At 39.9% G+C, this 25,785-nt stretch overlaps 1 long non-coding RNA gene across 1 annotated transcript; it reads left to right on the plus strand.

Moving 5' to 3' along the window:
* Positions 1-4,182: 4,182 nt before the first annotated feature.
* On the plus strand, positions 4,183-25,544 carry LOC131736911 (uncharacterized). The gene is made up of 3 exons (XR_009328498.1): positions 4,183-4,211; positions 23,109-23,240; positions 23,956-25,544. It is a non-coding gene; the product is annotated as an uncharacterized LOC131736911 (long non-coding RNA).
* The last annotated feature ends 241 nt before the right edge of the window (positions 25,545-25,785 follow it).

Genomic DNA, 25,785 nt, shown 5'->3' on the forward strand with positions numbered 1-25,785 from the left:
AAGACAACTATTAAATGTATTTATCTTAATGCTAGAAGTCTCAGACACAAAATATTAGAACTTGAAGCTACTGCACTAACAAGTAACTACGATGTGATAGGTGTTACAGAAACTTGGTTGTCTGAGAGTGGTGGAAACGAATATAATATTAGTAGGTACACAATATATAGGAAAGACAGGCAGGACAGAAGAGGCAGAGGGGTAGCGCTATACATAAGAAATAGTCTTGAAGCCCATGTGTTAAATCTGGACAAAGAAAACAACGCTGAATCAACATGGGTCAGAATAATGGACAAAAATTCAAAGGGCATAATAACAGGAGCATGCAATAGACCGCCAAATTCAGACGCTGAGCAAAATAATCTGTTATACAATGACATTAGAAATGCGTGTAGAAAAGGAGAAGCCATACTAATGGGGGATTTCAACTTCCCCCGTATAAAATGGGAAAACCCAGTGGGGAGCACGACGGACGAAATTGAAATGGTGGAAATGACAAATGACTGCTTCCTAACGCAATTTGTCAAGGCACCGACTAGAGGGGAGGCATGCCTTGATTTAGTCTTTTCAAATAACGAAGACAGAATGACTAAAACAGAGGTCAGAGAGCCATTGGCTTCAGATCCTGCTTTTAATGTTAGTATCAAAGGAGATCTCCAACCATGAACATTTACAGCCCTGGTCATTAAGTTATGGTGGTAGTATCGGCGTTCAAAGTTGGGATAAAAATCTCAAAACATATTTCTTGAACATTGGAGCACATTCTACAATATATTTGTACTTACAAATCTATTGTTGAAGGCTCATACTGAAGAAATATTCAGAAAAAAGAGAGGTATAAGCAAGATTCAAGAGCTCCTGGAGTGACAACAGGGGACCTAAGACTATCAAGGAGATAACATCTCTCAATGACTCATGGGAGAGGGGTTTGGGTTGGGAGTTGGGAGGTGTTTAATCAGTGCTTGAATGCTGTAACCTATATAAATATCAGTCACTCAATCTACCATGAACAAAGAATATACACACAAATAAGTGAACAGAATATTAAACAATGTATGTGGAAGGCCATAAAGTTAATTAAATAAAAACCCTGATCAAATTTTATGGAACAGCCCCTGGAATGATAAAAAATAAATCATATTTTGATTTAATTTGGTTATGTTAAGGTGTAATGGCATTTGGATACAGAATTCCTGTTGTAACACCCTGGTACACCACTATCACAGCATTCTTGAAACCACTATGAAGATTCCAAAGCTATTCATTTGATATTTCTAAGTAAAGGTCAAGATCACAAGTGATTTTAATTTGAATTGTAGGATATTTACCCACAACACACCCAGTTTTAGCCTTTATTATTTGTTGTTATTTGTTTATTTAGCAGACGCCTTTATCCAAGGCGACTTACAGGGACTAGGGTGTGTGAACTATGCATCAGCTGCAGAGTCACTTACAACTACGTCTCACCCGAAAGACGGAGCACAAGGAGGTTAAGTGACTTGCTCAGGGTCACACAATGAGTCAGTGGCTGAGGTGGGATTTGAACTGGGGACCTCACAAGCCCTTTTCTTTAACCACTGGACCACACAGCCTCCTTTAAATCAGATATGTGTATTCTTTCCAAAATCCCATGTATGTTAAGTTTTCTATTAAAAAGAGGGCACATGCCTTTATTTAAAAATTGCCAAGCTTTTTTCTTGGAGTTGTTGTGAGTGAGCATCCTGCTCCCTTCAATATGAGCCAATTTTTCTGAAATATGTTTTGAGATTTTTATCCCAACTTTGATACTAACATTAAAAGCAGGATCTGAAGTCATACCTTTTTTAGAATTGTCACAACAGTAGTATGAAATCTGTCAATTTTAAGACCTGAAAATGTAGATTTTGGATGGCTCCCAGATCTCAGAAACTAAAAACATCTGAAATCTTATATTATAACTTTTCTTAACTGTAATGTGATATTCTGTAATGTGATTTTCTGCACTGTGATATTTTGTAAGGTGATATTTTGTAATAACTGTTAGGCGCCCTAGAAAAGGGTGTCTGCTAAGAAATAAATAATAATAATAATAATATGCAACAATTTTAGTTAATTGTTTGAAAAAAGTGGTGGAGGTTTTAATATCAAAAGGGCAGTATTGCGGGGGATCTTGGGCGAAGAATATGTTCCAATTTGATTTTAATGAGAATTATTTGTGATTTTAGCAGAGTACAGAAATGTCCCATGTACATTGTAAGCTTGGACCAAGAAAAAGCCTTTGACAGGGTGAATTGTGAATATCTTTTTACAGTTTTATGGTTTACCGCAGGTTTTTATTAATTGGATATGAAGATTATTGATTAATTGCTTCGTGGGTAACCATTTTTATGTCCAACCAGAGGTGAGGCAGGGGTGTCCTTTTAGTCGTCTTGGATAGACCCACTTTTAAGAACAATTCAAAACTCCCGAAGTATTAAAGGTACAACTGTTGGCCCAGGGATTGCTGATAAAATTACGGAATACGCTGATGATATTGTTTTATATATAGAAGAAACAATATCAGCAAAAAATGTTCTTGGTGTTTTTAATAATTTTCAGGCGGTGTCCAATTGTAAAATTTAATTGGGGGAAAATCAGCAGCATTTTAGACTGGAGGGACGAATCCTGATTTTAAATTACCAATGGATTTGGAAGTAGAGAGAGAGGATCAAAATTTTAGGTGTGTATTTTAATAAAGATGGGTCAGGAAGAGAGATTTGAAATTGCAAAAGAACGAGTAAAACAATGGAAAGCAACAAGTACCCTTTTTAGATAAAGTTGTGTTAATTAAAACACCTTTATTACATGTGCTTTTATATTGGGCTGTGGTATTTTCTGTACCGCGTGACATTATGATCAAATTTAAAAGAAACATTGTGTGCTTACCGAGGAAATTGTGGAATGGGGCTTTTAAATTTGAATAAGCTGTGTTTTCTTTACCCTTTTTATAATAAAAACCTGTTTTAACAAAGATTTTCGTGATGGAGGTGAAATGATGAATGGTTGGTGTGGCAGGGTAGAACAGAGCCCTACACATAATTAGTGGGGGCCGGGCAAAGTCCTGCATGTAAATAAATGTGTTGTGTTTGCTTCACACGTGTCAATGTATTGTTATGATTTCAACTGTATTGTGGTGTATTGTATTATTATTTAAAAGGAAACGTATTGTTTGGGAATGGGTGATGTTATTATTGTATGATTTTGAATGTATTTTGTGTTTAAGAAAACAAGTCTTTTGTTTGTTATTGTTTAGCAGCAAGGATAGAGTTAAAGCCCCATCCCACTAAACCTGTGTAGAATGTGGCTGGAGCCTTTTACTGAATTATTGTTTAAGGGGGATGTAATTAATGTGCATGTGTATATAAGCTTGTGTTTTTCTGTGTTTGTGGTGTGGGTGTTTGAGAGGAGGAACGTGTGTGAGAGATGGGAGAAAAAGTGAGTTGAAATGAAAGTAAAAGTATAGGATCAGTGACTACCCAGCCTGATCTAGAGTTTGTGTTTGTGTTATGTGTCCGTGACACAAATACAATGTTTATTTTATTGTACATTACATGTGTTGCTATTTACAAGAATGCTGGCTGGCTATGAATTACTATCTATTACTATAATTAATGTACTCACGTACACATGCGGCCTTAACTAAAGTCCCGATTTAAAGACGTTTCACTGTAGCCCTCGGGATGAAATTGATAGATAGGTAGCTATTTTTTTTTTAATTAGCAGTGGGAGAAAACTGCTTCAGCAAGTACAGTGGAATCTGCAAGAACTGACGGACACTGTACCTAATAGTTTACCAATGAGAGCATAACAAATACAAAAGAAAAACGAGGGAAACAGATATATTCAAGAAAGCTGGTAGACTTTGTATAAATTGATTATATATTTTTAAATGCTGCAGTAACAATTTTGTTTGTGAAGCATCCACAGTATAATTTGTCAGAACAGGTGATTTATTTGCACTATGTGGGACCTTATTTCCCCCCATTGGTGCTTGAGCCCCGGAGCACTCACGGAATCAGTCAGGGTCGTAATCTGGTATAAATCTCCACATTTTTGTAAAACGACTTTACACTTATTTCAAAAGATGCAATGTGTTTCAGTAAATTCAAACGATAAACTTCGCATCCCGTGCAGAGGGAGAACACCAACGTAAAACGTCATTCAGTGGGGTTGGCATTGCAGGCGAGATGAAGGTAGGTTTCTGTTCCAAGTTTTCTAAGAATTTTTTGTGAATGCTTATTCACCGCTGCTACACCCCGTTTAGAAAATTGACTTTCCTGTATTTTTTAACGCAAGACTGAATTTGTTTTAAGTACTACATTTGTTTTAAGTACTCGCCCAGAGGACTACTGAGACACAGACATCAACTAGTCCTCACCAGATTTAATTCACCTTGGGCGAGCGAGCGGGTGAGGATGAGTTTCTAACCCTGCTACTGTTGTCAGTGATTACATTAAAAAAAAAAAAAAAATCAAAAAGCATCTATGAGGGACCCTTCAGGAAATAATTAATTGGTTAATTTACGAACAGTATGGTTAATTTTTAAACAGTATGGTTAATTTATTTTCAAGATGGTTAATTTATAAACAGTATGGTTGGGACATTAAATGGCACTGTGAAGAACACCCTTGGGGTCCTTACTGTCATACCCTATACAGAGATTTTGGAGGGTCTGCTACGGCGCTACGTTGAAGGGGTATAATACTACGATTTTTAACACCGTGTGTGTTCCTTTTTGTTTTTTTAAACAAATTATTTGTTCTTTTAATACTGTATTTTGATGACAGTTTATTGTGGCATTTTAACTGACATACTAAAAGCGCTGAGCTGGGTTGCTTAGTAACCGGTTTAGGGGTCCTTCAAAAACTGCTGCGCAAATGTTGTTTTGCTATCATTAGATGCGTTTTCGTATCCCAGTCCCAGAGTTTGCTGCGCCGGCTGTTTGTGACTCCTGTCTGTCCGATGTCACACGCAGCTTCCAGAGAAACGCCTTCTGCAGACGTTGCAGCGTAGCACACATTTTTAAACATCCTATGTTTACATTAAACAAAAAATGTCACTCTCCTCCATCAAAAAGATAAAGGCTGGCTTGTCAGAAATATCTACAGGAATTTACCACATAATGGTCATTCATTAAAATAAGTCGAGGGTCTGAATCTCACTCTGAATAGTGCCGGTGTCATATACAATAGTTCTACCCCAACTTCTGGTTCCGTCGCAGGGTTTGATATCACAAACAGCGGAAAGCTCCGACTGGAGCATAAACTAAAATCCAAGTTTTTTTTTTGTTTTGTTTTTGCTTTTCCAGAGGGTGAAGTGAAACTTAATCAATCGTCGAAACGCTGCAGTTCATTAGTGTTTCGCTCGAGCTGAAAGTTGTGTGTTTTTTTTGTGTAAAAGTTGTGCTGTAAATGTGTATATACTGTAGCGATCTCGGTTAACGCAGGCAGGCAATCCACACACAGGTGGTGGACGGGCGCAAACCAGGGACCTCTCGCACTAAAGTATAGCGCCGATATACAAAGGGAGCCGGCTCTTTTGTACAGTGGTGTCGGCACTATGCTGTTCTGCGAGAGGTCCCGGGTTTGCGGCCGCCCTCCACCTGTGTGTGGATTGCCTCACACTGTGTGGTGCGTCTGCCTGTGTTAACCGTGAGTGCTACTAATATATATATATATATATATATATATATATATATATATATATATATATATATATATATATATATATATATATATAGTTTTTCAGGAATACTACTTCCTGCACCGAATAGCTAAATGTCACTGATCTAGCCTGTAACCATGGTTACCATGGTGACCACACGCTCTGTCATCTGTGAATAGGACCTGAGGTACTGTGAGTTCTTTTGCTTAAATACAAAGAAAAAATTATGTAGCCTAAACAAACTATAAAATGAACTTGACCTTACTTTCACCCCCTGATTCTGAATAAGATGTATGGAATATTGAGCTATTTATTTTTAGTGGAATTTTAGTTAATGTAAATACTATTCCAAATTTAAACTATTTTCAAATATAATTTAAAATATTTGTAAAAGATTTGCATACAATGCATTTCAGATATGTTAAACTATGTATAGATAATGTGTTACGTTTACTCAAGATAAAGAACATATTCCTCCTCAGTCATCCAGGCAGCAAGAACCGTTGGAACTGTACTAGATATATTTAAATGGTTGGGAAAGGTATGTAACAAAACAGGTGATTAACAGAAACCGTTAAAAGTTTAACCCTTCACCAGCTGAATAAAGTTGTACACTGAAGGCAGAAAGGGGTGCAGAGGCACACGTGACAAAAGCGTAGAACTTCCATATAAAAATACAAACCAACACAAATACTAAAAATGTTTTTTTTATTTTTTTTTATTTATGTATTTATTTGACAGTGACAACTTACAATTTTGAACATTTATGCCATGTATTGCACCCAGATTTAGCTATGAGCTAATTTTGATTGGCAGTCCCTGGACAAGCACAAAAACGGAAAAAGAAAACCATACAAATAAAGTAATATTTACAGAAGGGAATATGATCGAGCATCAGATAAATAACCCAAGACAGCAGCAACCTCACATCTGCAAAAACATCACTCCAAAAGACAATCTCATCACACACCGTCCAGGATCAGAAAAATCCACACCTCCACAATTCTATAATGACTGTATACTATACAAAAAATAGATACTTAGGTAAAATAGAAAATCTCCCAGTTATATTTAAAAATATTAAAATAAAAACATATTAATTTAAATTAAACTAACATTCACATGCGCACATTGCTACTGTGATGACCATCTTGATTGTGTAAGAAGGAAAAATAAATCAGAAAATGAAAAATGAGGATACAGAGAGAAATGGTGTTCCAATAAATGTCCATCTCCTCCTTTATGACATCCGAGCCAGAACAACACGTTCATGTTTCCTAAGTATAACTACAAAAAACAATGTTCACACTCATGAGAACACACAATTTACATGTGTTATATTATTATTTATTTCTTAGCAGATGCCCTTATCCAGGGCAACTTACAATTATTACAAGATATCACATTATTTTTACATACAGTTACCCATTTATACAGTTGGGTTTTTACTGGAGCAATCTAGGTAAAGTACCTTGCTCAAGGGTACAGCAGCAGTGTCCCCTACCAGGGATTGAACCCATAACCCGCCGGTCAAGAGTCCAGAGCCCTAACCACTACTCCACACTGCTGCCCTTATAAATAAATATTACTTGCACTGACTCAAAGTGAAGCCTATTAAATGCTACATCTACACATAAGATGCACTTTTTTATGCATGCTGAAATGAAAAAAAAGCATTATCAACATCACACAAATATAATCGTTAAACATCAACAGCGGAAAGCTGTTTACTCTCAGTACTCCAGGCATGAACCGTATCCGATTTTGCTTTTCTTGTGTCAGATTGGGACATGCATAGCATCAAAATAAAGGGGATGAATTGCTATTTAATACGTTAGTAGTACATAATACGTTATTGAGATATTTTGATTTAACACGCAAAGTTTTGTTTTCACCTTTCCGTTGATAAAGGAAGGGGATGCACTATATCATTGTGGCAGGCTGGCTTGCAGTGGTGATGTGTGATGACGTCACGGACCAGGAAGTACAGAAACCAAACAATGGATGGGCGGGTGAAGCGAGTGTGTTTAATAAATCAAAACAAAAATAAAAGATTTAAACAAAACAACAAAACAAAGGGCACGAGGGCCAAACGAATCAGATAGACAAACAAGTAAGTGTCGTGCTGGCTAATCCAGCACGTTTTAGCAATTGTTTCTAAATATCGTTGTTTCTCCTCGCTCTCTCCGCTCCCCGTACTCTCCCCTGTACACTCCACCCCTGCAGAACGGACAGCTGCAGCTTCTTATACTCTGGCCGAGAGGTTAACTAGTTGTTGATTATCTTATTACCCCTCGGCTTTTATTAAATAATAAAAAGCAATAACAAAAGACGCGGCGCTTTTATCTGCGCCGCAAACAAAAATACAAATAATAATACATAGGGGCGGGACACTCCGCCACAATCATACTCTGTTGTTCAATAACACGTTTGGTCATGTGACTGTACAGGTCCCGTACGTTTGGTCACGTGACTGTACAGGTCCCGGACTATCTCATGAAGTGTGCTTTCTCATGCTGTACCGGCTTTTCAATGTGCTGACAAGGGCGCTGCCATCGTTCCCTGTGGGAGGCGGTTAGTAAGTTTTTCACGAGAGAAAGAAAGAAAGAAAAAAAAGTCCTGCCTATGCTGTTTAGTGGTCGCTTCCAGTCTGTTTAGGTATGAAGGTTTTTTCTGTTCACAGATGCGGTAGCAGGTAACTCGACGACATCGGTACCACAACAAACACTGTAACAGGCGATCAGCTGTACTCTCTGCATTCAGCGCCTGGTTGAGATGACGTCACTGACTCCTGCCCAAACGAGGACATGCTTGAAGACACCATGTGCGATTTCCTAAGCATCATTGATGCAAAGATAGGAAAGTCTTGGAGGTTTCTGTTTCTATAAGGCAGTCTGGAGGCCCTTTGAGGCTACATGGATCACATCTTCCCAGAAATACATAAGGCTACATGCATCACATCTTCACAGAAATGCATAAAGTCTACCTGTAACATCTACTGCTGCAGAGGATAAGCAAACCTCTAAAGGATGCCGTTCTATGAGTAAACACAGGCAAGCAGTGGTACTCTCTGCCTGCAGGGACCGGTCTGGATGACGTCACTGACTAATGCCTGGAGGATGCCCCAGGAAGAGAGTTTGGTTATGTACCGAGGCTGACGCTGTGAGTAGATCACCCTCTCCCAAAACTTCAAATACAGAGTCTTGGGACGATTCCTATAGCATCAATGATGCAGAGGATATAAAAGGTTTACCTTATATAATGAGGTCTGGAGGCCAAGGGGGCTATATGGAGAACCCAGACTTGAACAGGTACAATACCCAAATAGGTGAGTATGGTTCCTGTACCACTAAAATCTAATGGGCCAGACAAAGCTGCATACATGTATGCTGAGGCTGGGATGAGAAGGGTTCACCCTCTGTCAGCCAAATGATGATAATGAAATACTGGTAAATCCATTGCATACAGATATACTAATGCTGGTTAGGAGGGTTTTCATTCCCTCAAAACATGTATTTGCCCTGTAACAGCCATAAGTCACCTTGTTAAGGCGTTAATATTAAATGGTGGTAAATTAGTGCATACAGATTTTCTGAGGCTGTGTAGGAGGGATTTCATTAGCCAATCAGGTATTTGCCTTGCAACGGCCATAAGTTGCCTTGTTAAGGCAAATGGAATAATGGAAACAAATAAATATATATTTACACACAGCAGACCCAGACACAGAACTGCACTTGCACTTGCATGCACTTTTATTTATATGAACAAAACACATGGAGTGCTAAACTATACATTTGTTCAAGTTTCTAATTATAATTGGCCGGGTAAGCCGTTTACCGATTTTTAAAAAAAAAACTATTTTTCACAGCACACGAGAGGTTTCACACAGTACCTTTTTGTTACCGACAGCCTCTTTCCTGTTACTGACTGCAGACTGCCCTCAACAAACATTTCTGCCCCTTGATATACCTGCCTGCTAATCACAGGCAGGTGACATTCATTAATAATAATAATAATAGTAACCTTTATTTTTATATAGTGTCTTTCATAGTGGACCACCATCACAAAGCGCTTTACAAGATACAAGACTAGGGTGTGTAAACTGTGCATCAGCTGCAGAATCACTTACAACAACATCTCACCCGAAAGATGGAGCACAAGGAGGTTAAGTGACTTGCTCAGGGTCACACAGTGAGTCAGTGGCTGAGCTGGGATTTGAACTGGGGACCTCCTGGTTACAAGCCCGTTTCTTTAACCACTGAACCACACAGCCTCCTATAAATATTATAGTCTAGGCAGCATTCTCAAAAAATGTGATGCAAGAGGCAAATCATGTAACAAGCCGCCAACAGGTGTTTTTACGGTAATTTGACCCTGCTGATTATGAAAATCTCTGTTGCCAAGCCGGATTCTTGGCCTGTAGCTCAGCATTCAAGATGGCCGCCAAATATATAAACTTTGATTTCTCTGGTTCTAGATCAGCTAGAGTTGAAATTTCAAAACTTTTTATGAGGTTATTGAGGTCTAGACATTCAATGGAATATGTTTTGTAAGTGTAGGAATGTCCAAAATTTAAATTTACAAAATGGTAACAAAATATTGGGAAGGGAAAAATGTATGAAAATTGTAATAAATTAACATTTCTTTTTCTAAACAAGAAATTTCAAAACTTTTTATGGGGTTATTGTCGTCAAACTAAATAATGGTGCATGTTTTGAAACTGCAGCAATGTCCAAAAAATCAATTGTGCAACATCTCTCAAATACTGAAAATACTGAGGTATTGCTTTCCTTGCTTACTACAGGCACTACCCAGCACTACATTTGTTAGTTTGTGGAGTCTCAAGAGACTGTGAACTTTGCATTCTAGTGGAGCTACATGGAGATGATTTCTACACTGCTCATGTTCATGCGGGCAATTCGTGATGGCCAGTGGGATCTTTATCTCTACGCTCTTTCAGAGATGGTACCTCACATTACCAGGTACGACCACACAAATTACTTGAAGCCACTTAAAATTTTCAATGCCAAAATTAACCAGCTCCCAGCGAAAGTCAAAGCAGCTTTCCATAGAGGTCAAGAGGTCGCTGCAGAAGTTTAACCACGTGGATGCAGACCATGCCTAAGAGTGGATTGTTGGCACAGGCAGGGACTCTGGTGGCATTGTTGGTATCACAAATGAAAGCTCAGCCTTGCAGCGATGGCCCCTTTCCTACCACTGGAGGACTGACATCACACAGAAAATGCTTGTAATGTTTGGTCTTTATCCTCCCCCTGTGGGTCACACTGAACTGTCTGCCGGTCGCCGCAAGCAAGATCAAGAGGATGAGGAAGCTGTTCTTGGTATACTGACAATGTTCAAAGTGTTCTCACGGGATGCCAGCCCTGGGACGCTTCAAAATGCCACCAAAGACCTTGCTACTGAGAATTCAAACATAATTTCTTAATGCCAGAAGACTTGGACAGGAACAGGTCATGAGGAGGTTGTGGAGGAGCACCTTGTGTGAAATGAAGATGGAAAGCCTGCAGTGATTTATCGCCAGAAGTTGAAGAAAAATAATGCTCCGACTTTCAGTGACCTGTATAATGTGAAGATGTCAAAGACAGAGAAGGTAATCAAGGCTGATAGAAGTGTATTACAGAGGCTCATCACAGCTTGGGAGGCCAGTTGATCTTCCGTTCATCTTGAAGCATGAACTTCTCCTGGTGCCTCTAGCATTGGCTGAAATTAATGGTGAACTCAGAGGTGGAGATAAAGCGGCACTGATGAATCTGCTGACAACAGATGTTGAATGCCCTGACCAGATTGAGCACCAAAAAACGTCATCTCAACTGATTATCGATGGCCAGGCAATGGCAGTGGTTCTGGGAAAACCTGCAAATGCAACTACATTTGGCGACCTCGCTGACATTTTGTGGAACAAGTAAAACAAGCAGGCTCAACATACAACAGAGTTGATGTTATAGTCGACCGTTATCAGGAAAAATTAATCAAGGCCAGAACTCGCAAGAAGCGCCGACTTATACGGCGTGTCATTGAGAACAGAGACGTGCCACTGCCAAAGAACTGGACAAACTTTTTGGCATTGCCAGAGAACAAGGCAGAGCATGCTCACTTCCTATCTGCACAGCTTATTTCATGCAATTATCCCAACCTTGAAGTTTTTGCTGCTGGAGGTTTTGAAGACAAGAGAGACGTGATATCTACCAATCCATCAACAGATATGACACCACTGCAAGCATCACATGAAGAGGTGGACACTCGAATGGTACTCCATGCAGTCAACAGCAGCTTCGATACATCCGCACACTGAGAACTGATTATGCACAGAAAAACAGCATACATGCTGGACTTAACAAAAGCATCACGGATATATTCGGCAGAGAGGGTACCCCAGGAGCATATATCCGATAGAGGTGCTATAGGGGTATTCAACTACTAGTTTACAAGAGTAGTCTTTTTTTCTCACAACAGAGGAACACTAGCTTCCACTATAATTGCTCCAGTTTCAGCAGGGAGCAGCTATGGCACACAATCCAATCCATTTCTTTGACAACAGTGGAGCAGCGATCTGCTATACAAAACAACAGGCAATTTTTTTTCACAATCCTTTGTGGTCGAGGCTAGCTGCTGGAGGACTGAAGAAGGAAAACCTTCAGGTTTCAGGTCCACACAGTTGAATGGAAAGAAAGATCCAAAATAGGTGCATGACTTAGACCTCAGCCACCGGTTGCATAGGGGTTCTACCAACCATTGTTCACAATGCTGCAATCTCATCAGGATACCTGACCAGGAGGGCCACTCTGTAGGTCACCCTCGGGTGGTTAGAGTGTTTGATGAGGCTACCACCTAAGACCCCCAAGGGAGCCTGTGGCAAAGTGGTTAGTAAGGGGAACAGGTGTAGCGGTGATGCGGTGCAGGAGTGACAGGCAGACAACGATAATCCAGTGGAAAAAAAGCTTTATTTTATTTTAATTCCTGGTCTAGTGACCATAAATAATAAGCCCCGGCAATACACAACGATGTGTAGAGCGCGGGGATGAAAACACAGGTTTACAGTCCTGGAAAAAGAAAACAAAAACACGTTCACCCGTCTCGGGTGCGTGCAGTCGTGCTGGTGGTGAGTGAATACACTTTTTTATTCCGTGACAGTTCGTGCAGTGGTGATCCGGCTTGTGCTGGCCCAAGGCGACAGCTCCGGATGTGCTTTAGCTGTCTGGTGGTTTCAAAAACACAGACAGTTATTGTACAGTGATAAACAAACACAAACACACACACACGCAACTCTCTATAGAGTAATACAGTTTTATTACTAACGTCCTTCTCGGTCCTTGGCTTAACCCAAACGAAGGAAAAGAACAGCGTTACCCTGGCCCCTATATGTAATCCCGCATGATATCTAGGTAAACGGTTGCAGCTGCCTTATTACTTGCAGCTGCCCCTCTTTTACCTGTCAAATCAATACGGTCTTACAACAGAGTCTCGCTTCCTTCCAGGCTGACCCACTTCCCGGTCCCGGAAACGAACTGTCAGGCCAGCCCTTCCAGATACTTCTCCTCCCGTTCTTTAGCGCCCTCACTGGTCGGGAGGAAGATTTATCACCAGAACTCATTGTATTTCTGTCACAGAGCCTTAACCTGTATTCAACAAATCAGGTTACTACAGTCTGACCCTGACTATAAGGAAGAACTATGTCTACTGCATTTCTAATAGAGGTGATCTCAGTAAGGGGATCTGTGACAGAGCGAATGAATCTGAGTCAACAATCTCCCTCCTGACATGTGAGGGCATGGTATAACAAGAATAGTGTGCCCTGGACTGGATGGTTTGACAGTTCATTTCAGGGTCAGTTGGAAGTCGGCCATACAGGAAGGGGGCGGAGCCAAAATACCAGAAGTCGTCGCCCTAATGCGGTAGGCGAGGTGTCAGTCATGGATTGGAGGATACGTGATTGCACTCACTACCGAAGAGGGCGGGACTGAAGGTATATCAGGAGATGAGGCCAAGCAATCTGTTCCTTTGTTATGGTTATGTAAAAGACCTGTAAAGGACATACTGTGATTTAAACCGGAGTGTTTTTCGTGTTTTTGTCTGTCTATTAATTGTATTTGTCATTGTTAGACGGCTAAACTATCCGGGAGCTGTCGCTAATCAGCCACTATCAACCCCGGACTATGCTGCACTACTGTTTCACTGTTGCTGCATAATTCACCACTTACACAAGGAGCACTCACTGTTGGGATTTGTGACTGTGTCTGTGTGTGTTATTATTATTTCAGGACTGAAGCCCATGATTTTACTGATTTTACACATCACTGTGTATAGTCAGTATTTTTATTTAAAAGCAAATAATAAAGCTTTGTTTTTCACCATTGAACTGTTGTTGGATTGTTGTTACTGAGCACTGCATCACCTCTACACCTGCACACTGCAAACCACTTTGTCACAGGATCACAAAACCAAAAAAAAAAAAAGGTTTCCAAACAGACACATTTAAACTGGATCTCATTCTGCATCAAGTTCGGTTGCAACCTTAGAATGAAACAATTTTCAGGATCCATCAAAATCAGGGGGTAAGGTTAATATAGGAACAATAATAAAATCTGCCCAATATAGGACATTGACACACTGCTACCGGGGCATTGGTTTTACAGTTGTGCCTATTTGCTTGGTGCTGGCCAAAGTTGCCCCAATTGTTTCTTCAAACTTGGCTTGTGTTTTTGATATCTCCACTTTAAATGGCTTGCTCCTTTTTATAACTTGCTTGTTTTTGTTTCAGATATCACTTCTTTTTTCACAAAACAGATATGTGTGTGTGTGTGTGTATATATATATATATATATATATATATATATATATATATATATATACATATAATTTTAAAAAGGAGTGAGAAGAGAGGGTGGCAAAATTTCATTTGCCTTGGGCGGCAAAAATCCTTGCGCCAGCCCTGGTAACCACCAAATTGGCCAGTTAACACCCATCTTTAAACCCCATGGTAAACCTAGCCCCCCAAAAAATGGGTATATAGTGTGCCAGCTTGATTCCCCACAGTCCAGTGTATATGAAATTGTCATTCTTTTGTGGTCTTGATTGAAAGCGAGCAGGAGTCTTTCACTAACTCATTTTATTTGATTTTGCATTGTTGTCTTGTTTTTGTTTCACAATATAATTGACTTAGTTTATTATCCCACATGAGATTTTTGGCATCAGGTACGAAGGACTAAAGGGTACAGTAGGAGTCTAACTTGATTATTAGTCTCCTCTTCAACATCCGTGTGAGCTTCCCTGCACAACATTGTGTTGTGATGAGCTAGTTGAGTTCATTGATGCTGTTAATGAGATAAGAAAATAAGAAAATATTTAGGGAAAAGAGAAATGCCATAGTATTGACTCTCAATGAGCAGTCTTAAAAATCTGTATGTTTGAATTAATGGCCCTTTTGTGTTTAAATATTTAAATGGAAAGCAGGTAGGAATAGACTCGCTCTCTGCAACGCTGGAGAAAAAAACAAAGCCAGAAAGTTATTTTTATTTTTACATCGAATGTTCAGGACAGAGTTCAAGTACAGTTAAAAGTGCAAAGTGCAAATAAGTACAGATGTTTCAGTCACAACATATGACACTAGTCAAGGACACAAGAATCGTATTTACCTATTATGACATTTTGAGTATTGTATTTCTGATGTGGTCTTAACCTTGTGTTAATGTTTTTTTTTACAGCTATATAAAATTAATTATGTAATATTGCTGATTGTAATTGTTAGCCATATAACAAGCCTTCCTCTCCCAGTCATACTTACAAATAAATATACATCCTTTTTTCAGATTTACTACTGCAAAGGCATAGTTAAGTGTAACTGTAGTTAAAACATGATATGCAAATATAAGAAAAGCATGGTTTAGTACACTAGAGGAAAATATACAATATAGTATGGTATATACGTGAAAACATTACAGTTGTAAAGCATTTAAACCCTGTGTATTAAAGAACCCTTCATTATACTTTGAGGACATATTTTACAAGCCATGCTAAAAAGAGAAAAAAATCTTAAATGCGGAACAGTTCAATGTAAAAATGCCAATTTTATTCTCTGTCTGTTTCTTCTTGTAAAATCTTGTAACCCTTCCAAACCCTTTTCCCTTCTCGCCAACCAGCTGTTGTTCTTTTACAGGCTGCACGGCACTGACCTTCATCTTCTGGTCTCTTTCACGGAGTCTTTCCACCCCTTTGGGATTCTCGAGAGTTTGCTGTCCCACCTCTTGGTCTCTTCCCTCCCCCTCCCGTTCCACAGTTTCCCCCCGCAGAGCAGCGCTGTGATTCTCTAACACCGGGATGTTATCTGAAGAAGTCTCAAGGCTTCAAAGAACCAGGGTCTCCTCATTGAGCACAGTGGTTCTTATTCCGCTCTTGTTCTCCTCTGCAGAAATCAACGCTGCCGCTGGGAGGCTGCGGCTGGCAAGCTGTGGCTGGATTGGATGGGGCTCTCTTCTGATGGCTGGGGGTGCACCCTCCTGTGCTTCCTACGCATGCAGAGGCTGCTGTCTGCACACCGAACGTGCTGAGGCACTTTCCGCATGTTTTATTGCCTCTCCCAGCTCTTTGTCAGGGCGCTGTGATGTCATGCCAGCTAACCTTGCATGAGAAATCTCCTCTTCCATGTCTGGGGCTCAGGTCGGGCTCACCTTTCGGATTATCTTCTCTGTTTTTTCTTGGAACAATTTTTCAACCATCCAAACCCCTTTCCTCTTGGTGGCTGGCTGTTTTTCTGTTAAAGTCTCCACGGCACTCACTTTCTCCTTCTCTGCCAAACCCATTGCTGCTGCTGGCAGGCTGTGTCTAGTCTTAATGTGGGTCTGTTTTGATGGTCGGGGGTGCTGCACCGTCCTGCATTTCCTTTGCATGAAGAGGCTGCCGTAGCACTGAGGCGCCCTGCGTGCCACATTTAACTGAGGCAGATATGTCAATCCCCCGTCCAGATCTTTGTCAGGGCGCTGTGATGTCACACCAGCTAACCCTATGGGAGACATCACCTCTTTTCCCAGGCTGGGGCTCAGGGATTTCTGGTCAGACTCGCCTTTCCATTGGTCCTGATCTTTGTCAGGGTGCTGTGATGTCACACCAGCTAACCCCGTGGGAGAAATCTCTTCTTTTCCCAGGCTGGAGCTCAGTGATTTCTGGTGAGGCTCGCCTTTCCATTGGTCCTGATCTTTGTCAGGATGCTGTGATGTCACATCAGCTAACCCTGTGGGAGAAACCTCTTCTTTTCCCAGGCTGGAGCTCAGTGATTTCTGGCGAGACTCGCCTTTCCATTGGTCCTTCTGAAGCTCCCTGGTGGCTTTTTGGATGATGTCATCAACAAATTTGACAGCCACAGCCCACAGTTGTGGTGAAACTTAATCAGCTCCGTTCATCATTTTTTAACTATTAAAAAATGGGAAAGAATAGCAAAACATTGACTTCAAAAGGAACGTGATTCTTACTTTGTTAAACAAGTCATGGCAGTGACATACTATCATCAAATCTACATGGAAGTTTAATAGAACTGCCTACAGCTCTGGCCAGAAATTGTAGCATCACCTACAATTTAAAAAGAAACCTACATGAACAGAATTTAGATCTTTTATTTAACATTCCAAACAGAAATAGAATTCGGAAATTATTTATTATTTATTTATTCATTCTTTAACCAGGGAAAAAACACTAGGACTGAGACCTCTTTTCCAAGAGTGTCCAGGCAAGAGGACCAGAAACAGACAGCAGTGATTTCACATCCCTAAAAATAAAGACAAATTCATCATACATTCAATCTGGGATCAGAAGCATTTACATTTCGATCATTCTTGGAACCTCCTTATTAAAACACATTTAATCTTAGTCATTATTCTTCAATAATAATAATAATAGTGTTTAGGGAAAGCTTGGAAAGGGAACACAAGGGTCCAATCCCGGATCCGGGCTCAGATTCTGATCTTGATCCTAGTTGTGTTGTACTAAACGGATCAGTGCTCAATCTGAGCTCAAACCTGATCTTGCTTTTGAGCAGGATAAGAACTTGATCCCACTTTTGAAAAACTGAGGAACTAAACGTAATTTGTTTTATTCAAAACCGTCAGACACGTATAGGTCGGGATTTTAAAGATATGCAAAACCCTCTTGAGGTTTTCGGCGAGGAAGAAGTAAGAATACGGCCCAACTGTCGGATCAACCATGTTTGTTAATTTAGACCAAGATCAGAATCGGATCAGAGCTTGATCGAACGTTTTTAAAATGGACCATGCATCATCAAAATGCATAACTGAAACCTTTTTAAAATTGCTAAAATAATATTTAAATAAGCACTATACTGAATTTGGATAATTTTGCCGTATGGCTACAGAAAAAAATAGACCTGACTGCGTAATGAGGTTTCATAAATAATATTTCTACGTTTTCTGTGTTGACAAAGTCATACTGGCATTCTCATGTTATCGATTTACAATTAAATCATTGATTTAATTAGATTTAACGTTGTCGTTTTTTTTAATGCATATCATTTTCTTTCTCCCCCAATTCCTTTTTTCTCAATAACTTAAGCCTACCTTTTCACAGCCTCAATCTCCCCATGTGTGGTGGAGTGTTTATTATTTATTTTATATTATGATTTATGTTTATACTACGGTGAAGTGCCGCGTATTTGTTATTGTTTTGCATTTTAAAAACCTTGTGAGGATGCGTGACTGATCAGCTAGTGATTTATTTAACTGGCTGACAGTCGCGCATCCTTACTAAATTCGTGCAGACTATGAATATAAAAACCTGGAGCTCTCTACCCTTGGGGTGGAGTGTACAGAGGAGAGTACGGGACAGCGAGCAAGGGGAGGTGATTTAAACAACTGCTAAGCTTGCTGGTTTTACCCCAGCACGATACTTATTTGTCTATTTCTATTTGTTTGGCCAACGTGCCCTTTTGTTTGTGGTGTTTTGTTTTGTTCAAATCTTTTATTTTATTATTTAATAAAATAGCTGAGCTCTATAGCGCTCAGTTTCACTACCGCCATTCATTGCCTTTGTTTAGTTCCTGGTCTGTGACGTCACCACCCACACGTCACTCAACAACAGCTCGGCCACACCCTGTCAGCGACATTTTCCAGTTGCAGCTGTCTGTCGGCACTTGATTACATTTGCTCAAAATGTGTTGATAATTTGCCCTGAACCAACGCTACAGCTAGATGTTTGTTTGTACGGTGGTTATACCGCTGTAAAATATCTGTGTGTCCGTCAGAAAACACACATGGACGTGATTAAGGTAACATTTTATTAAAACATTTTTAGAAGTTAAAAAACAAAACAAAACCAGATACTGGTATTAATATACTCGATCTGTTTTTATAGAATCGCTGAAGTTTTAAATTATACATGTACAGTAGTTGCTTCTGATTTATGTTGTTTAAATTAAATGCACTTTTTTCTGACATTCAGAATCTTCAATCTCTGCGCCTTATTCGCTTCTCAGTGGTCAGTTTCCCTAGTTATGGCTGCGCAGCTCCAGGATCCTGGGGCCATATTACAGAAAGATCCTAACTGCCAAATCTTATCTTATCTGAGAAATAGGAAATTCTAAGTGTCAGTTTAGGAAAATCCGTATTACAGAAAAAGGATTCCTAACTCATTTTCCTATCTTAAGTTAGGATAGAATGGAGCACTTAGGAAAGTATCGCCACCTGTGACTTAGGAATCGCTTCTGTGTTACCAAGATAGGAAGAATCCTATCTTAGCCATGAAAGATAAGATAGGAAAGCAAGTTAGGAAATTGTTCTGTAATATGGCCCCAGATCCGCTTAGTACAATGCCTTTTCATGATCCGGCTCCAGTGAGCCCGGATCCGATCCTATTTTTTGATCTCGTTAGTTCAACTGGCCCATCGACGCACCAATAAGGAATCATTTAGGATTAATGGTGACACTTTTTTTTTTAAACAATATCCAAAATAGCTTGTGGCAGAGCAGGGCTTCTAACCTGCCATTCAAATGATAAGAATTCAGTGCAGCTGATCTGAAGCTGCTTTTCTTTCTTTATTTTTACTCTAACTGCTTAATAATAATAATAATAATAATAATAATAATAATAATAATAATAATAATAATAATAATAAACGACAACATCTTTATCTTCAAGATTCAATTAAAGCCTGAAATAATATACTTGTTTAAAATCTTAGACTGAAACTTTGTGTCTATTATTAAATTATATTTTAAAACCAGTAATAGCAGAAACAGATGTCTTACCTCTTTGCAACTCTTACTTCAACTCCTATCGACACTGGTGTTGCCAGGTATGCCAGTGTTCAGTGATGATGTCAAGCTTTGTGATGCCTATTCATCTAACCAATTGCAGCCTGTAGTGTTCTGATGATGTCACTGCATTATGATGTCATTTCAACCAACCAGCTGCATCCATTTTTTTTTTGTGTTTTATTATCACGTTTTTAAAGTGGCTGCCGTTGCCTGGCTTGAAATGACATCACAATACGGTGACATCATCATCAGAACTGCAGATATGGAAACATTCCAAATATCGCAAATATCATTTTGAATAATAAATAATTTTGCAGTTAATACAACTAAGACTGAAAATCAGTGTTTATTTGAACAGGGGCTTACATTGTTTGTGTGGACAGTCCTTTACTATTTAAGCCACATATTTTCCAAGAAAAAAGCCGGTTTGCTTTATGATGTACCCTACGTAGCTCAATCCAGACGGTTGTCATGCTGATGCGCTGGGGAGGCCGCACTTTGGTTGATCCCCGGAGCCAGCATCGCAGCCGTTGTGTGTGCTGATGCGCCAGGGAGGCAAAATAAGCTGATCCCTGGAGCCAGCATTACACTTCAGCCATTAACACCAGACAGAAGGATATCTACATCATCATATGGAAGGAAACGTAAATGGATGGAGACGCATATGGATCACATTAGTTTACTGTAAAGCTACGTCTTAGTTGGTGCTTATCTTGGCGAGAGCCGAGTTCAAATCAGCATGAAGTTTTAACATCTACTCTCGTGTAATGGAAATCATGTATTTTTAAAACTTTTTCCATAAAGTGCTGTGGTTTACAATGCAGCAAGATAAATGATTTTTTAAAAAAATATAAAAATGAAATGCGAAATTTACACAAAACATAAAACAGAATATTTACGTAATGTTGTCGATTACAGTTGAAACTGTTAAACATTTACACCCTTAAATATAATGGCAAAATCTTTACTTTCAAGATTAAATTAAAGATTTAAAAAAATATAGCCTTCATTTTTTTATATCTTAGAAGGAAACTTTAAATGTCTTATTAAATTATAATATATTTTAAAACCAGTAACAGCAGAAACAGATAAACATGTCTTACCTCTTCGCAACTCTTACTTCAATTCCTATCAACACTGGTGATGTCATTTCAACCAACCAGCTGCAGCCATTTTGTTTTTTTATCACGTTGCAGTTTTTTAAAATGGCTGCCGTTGGTTTGAAATGACATCACAATGCTGTGACATCATCATCAGATCAGCAGATATCAACTTCCAAAATATCACAAATAGAGAAAATAAATTTTACACTGTGTTCAAATTGCACATGAAACACATTCACTGTCAAATTTGCTGATATTTCTGGGTAAAACGTAGGCCTGTGTGTTTAGGCCCCCCTCCGAAGCCCCCTGTTTGTCCCTGGGGTGGATCAATGGGAGATGTTTGCAGTGTGTGGGTGAGAGGTGTGAGAGCGAGTCTGTTCTTTGTTTAAAGAAGGGTGCGGTGTACACTGCCTGGCAAAGAAACTGACCGAACAGCAGCCCTGGGCCACAATGCTTCTAGGATGTTTAAATGAGATTGAGACAGTAGATCCCTCTGTGAAAGGGTGCTCGTGTAACGTGGCATGGTTGTGTTAAGTTGCGAAGTAGTTTTTTGTTGTATTGTGGAGAACTGGATTGGGAGCACTGCTTTCCTTTGTGGAGAGCTGGATTGGGAGAGCTGGAATGGGAGCTCTGCTTTCCTTTGTGGAGAGCTGGATTGGGAGAGCTGGATTGGGAGCACTGCTTTCCTTTGTGGAGAGCTGGATTGGGAGCTCTGCTTTCCTTTGTGGAGAGCTGGATTGGGAGCACTGCTTTCCTTTGTGGAGAGCTGGATTGGGAGCGCTGGATTGGGAGCTCTGCTTTCCTTTGTGGAGAGCTGGATTGGGAGCTCTGTTTTCCTTTGTGGAGAGCTGGATTGGGAGCTCTGCTTTCCTTTGTGGAGAGCTGGATTGGGAGCTCTGCTTTCCTTTGTGGAGAGCTGGATTGGGAGCTCTGCTTTCCTTTGTGGAGAGCTGGATTGGGAGCTCTGCTTTCCTTTGTGGAGAGCTGGATTGGGAGCTCTGCTTTCCTTTGTGGAGAGCTGGATTGGGAGCTCTGCTTTCCTTTGCGGAGAGCTGGATTGGGAGCATTGCTTTCCTTTGTGGAGAGCTGGATTGGGAGCTCTGCTTTCCTTTGTGGAGAGCTGGATTGGGAGCTCTGCTTTCCTTTGTGGAGAGCTGGATTGGGAGAGCTGGATTGGGAGCTCTGCTTTCCTTTGTGGAGAGCTGGATTGGGAGCTCTGCTTTCCTTTGTGGAGAGCTGGATTGGGAGCTCTGCTTTCCTTTGTGGAGACATTTGTGGAGAGCTGGATTTTTTTTTAATTATGTCTCAATCCCAAAATTCTAGGTGATGCAAAACTTTTAGCCACAGCTTTATAAACCCACCACTCTCACTGAAATGTGTGAGTTTTGATCTCTGATCTGAGTGAGAATTGCAGGGCATCTCTGAATGGGAATGAAACAGGAATCACCTGTCTGCATGTACTGTGTTAAACAATATGCAAATAAGGGTTTATCAGAAAGTCTACCTTTCTATAGCGCCGGTATACAGAACTGAGACAGCCCAGTGTATTTATTAATCCACAGAGTGGAACGGTCTGCTTTAGCACTCTTCTCTATGTTTTAGTTCATTGATCTTTATTGTCACTTGAGTTTATTTTAGTGTGCTGTTCCCTCCGAAAACATTTCACATATGCAAAAGCGGCGAAGTCATTAAAAAGGGACCAGCTGTATAAAGAGATCTACAGAAGGGATCGAGTTATATACAAAAAAAAGGGTTTGATCTGTGAAGCTGTCATGTACAAGTGACATAGTTAAACAAAACACACTGGGGGCAAACATTTTTAATGTAGTAGCAACATGAATTTAAACATTAAGGAAGTGTTGAGATCTAGCATGGAATAACTTTTTCAGTTATTCAGTGCTGCAGAGTGTATTGTTTGATTAGCCACAGCATATAGCTCAAGTGTGTCTGATTATTAAACTCCCAGTAAAACCAGCAGTGGATCACACTGCTTTGCAACGGGAGTCCCACTGTTCCATGCTAGCATTTCCTCTCTTCTTCCCTGCAGGATTAGTGACAGCATGTACCACTCGCTCATCTACGCTACCATTGTGGAAATGCAAGCCATGATGACATTTGAGCATGATGACATCATTAACGCAGGCAGCACCATGAAGGGGGCCCAGGCGGTGTGTCAGAGGTGGGGCAGAGAGGGGTTCAGAGATCCCTGAGAAGAGAAAGCTGTTTTCAGTACGGGACTTCAGTCATATCGACCTACAGCTCTGGACAAAAGTTCAGCATCACCCTCTATATAGAAAACTCATTTTTGCTTCATGAAGTCAAATGAAACCTGCTGAATAATGTTCCACTATGTAGTTTTCCATATACTTCACGAAAAACTGACAAAAATGTACTACTATTAAGGCTACTGGTAGACTTTAGCGATATCATTTTGTAGTTTCTTTTGATGACATGTTGTTATATAAAAGATCTAGATTATGTTCATATATTATTATTTTTTTAATTATGTCTCAATCCTAAAATTCTAGTTGATGCTAAACTTTTGGCCACAGCTGTACCTGTACCATTAGGCGTATTGTCCAAACTGCTCCTTCAGTTTAGATGCAGTTGAAATGACCTACCTGTGTACAGGTTTTGAATGAGATAAACTTCTCACGAAACCCCCGGTGACAGGGATACAGTGGAGACGGCCGTACGTACGTACATGTACTGTGTGTCACACTTTACACTGTTCCATACATCTAGAAAACCCCAAACCGCTCAGCTGAGTGTGATTAAACTTGTTATTAACATCATTGATCAGCTTGATCAGATTGTGGGGATATTTGGCGGTGTCTGTCTATCTGTCTGTACATCTGTGTTTTTTGTTCATGTATGTGTTGTTTTAATTCCAGGTTTCGGAAGAAGTTGACGGTGGTTGGCAAGATGTCCAAACCCACTGGAGAGGGTTTCACAGAAGTTTCTTAAAAGTGAAATAAAAAAGGTTATCAGCACCACTCTATAAAAGATGACCAGAATAAAATCTTTCAGGAGATGCTGTGGTTCATAAATACACAGTAGAAGCTGTCATATCTGATCCTGTAAGATACCATGGCCTGTATTACACATCCTGTATCATTCACACATGCAGCTACCTACTGAACCATACTGATGGAAACTGATCAATGCATATTTTATTATGGGTCTGAAATACGAACAGAGCTCCAGACTCAGGTGAGACTGCCTTATGCTGCAATGAAATCAGTTCACATTTACCAGGGGTCTGATTGTTCAGACTCCTAGCTCCCAGTCTTTTCAATAATATATCTGAACAAGGGCAGTTCTGAAATCCAGCAAATTCAAGTGTGATTATTGGAGATAGTGTGGGTTGCTTGTAGTTACCATGGTGTGTGTGCGTGTGTGTGTGTTTAAATGCAAAGTTATAATATTGGACACATTTCATAGCATTCAAAGTTTGAAGACTTTTTTATTTATTTTTTAATAGATTTCAAACTTCCATATGCATATCGGTAGTAAAGAAGCATTTCCAATACCTTATTGCTAGTTACTGATTTTGACTTTGGTTCAAAAGTATAAAGCATAGCAATGGTAAAAAAGAATGTACATTTCCCAGAATGTTCAACATTGTATTTATTTGTACTTGGCTACAAAGTTCCATATGCATATCAACTGTAAAGTGAATGACATGAACATGTCAATGCTAGATATGATGTTTTTTTTTGTCTTCTAATCTTCTGATTTTCTCAACTTGGTCCAATGTACTCCAATCGTAAAGCATTAGATCTGTTCATAAAAGGCGATGTACATGTCCTTTGCATTTCTTGGCCACGGTTTGAATTCAATAAGTGTGTCATTTGCATGCACTCACTTTGTAGTGCCAGGCACTGAGAGGACACACAAGTAATGTCCTGAAGCGACATCTCCTCCTTTTGTGTATAATTTGTAATTGCAGTTGTCCACATTAATTTTACTCTTGTGCACACCAGTAAACATCACATCTTGTCGCTTTGTAATATTCCCATTTGGTTCGGTTTGCCAAAGCATAAGCTGGACTGCAAGCATTCTTTCTGCTGACTGAAGGACTTTGCATTTTATTAGTGTGAATTGTTGGCAGTGGTCACACCTGCCACCATCAATGGGTGCCCACTTGTGCTCCATATTAATTAGTTGTTCCAAACACATGGAATGTGTACCATCAAGTACATGCAACGAGTAAACATGCCCCACCTCTTGATTTGATATGCGGTACTCACATTGTGTACATAGTATGTCTTGCCGTATGGTTACTGAAAGCCCATCAGATATTTGTGGGCAAGTTTGACACAATTTGGTGAGAAACTCAACAACATCTTGCTGCTGAACTCTATTGAAGGGTTCTAAGAATTGACAAATGTCCACAGTACTGAGAGATGTAGTGGATGGCAAGTGATCATAGTTGGTAACAAAAGTCCTGAGGGCTTGTTGTTCACTCTGCTTTAATGACTCTTTCAGAAGTTGGCAGTGAAGAAGACATTGTAACATGGTGTTTGCATAGCAGGAGGTGAGATGAGTGTTGCTCAAGCCTCTGATTGAATATGTGACTGCAAGTGTTCCCTCAGAACATGGTAGCTTCTGCTGTTCCTAAATGTTGGTGATGGCTTTAAGTATGAAATATAAGCAGTCTTTCACCATGGATCCCTTGTGAGTGTTGGTCTGCTTCAAGCTTATCAACTCAGGGCAGTGAA

The sequence above is a fragment of the Acipenser ruthenus genome, chromosome 4 (genome assembly GCF_902713425.1).
Source record: "Acipenser ruthenus chromosome 4, fAciRut3.2 maternal haplotype, whole genome shotgun sequence".
Classification (NCBI taxonomy): Eukaryota; Metazoa; Chordata; class Actinopteri; order Acipenseriformes; family Acipenseridae; genus Acipenser; species Acipenser ruthenus.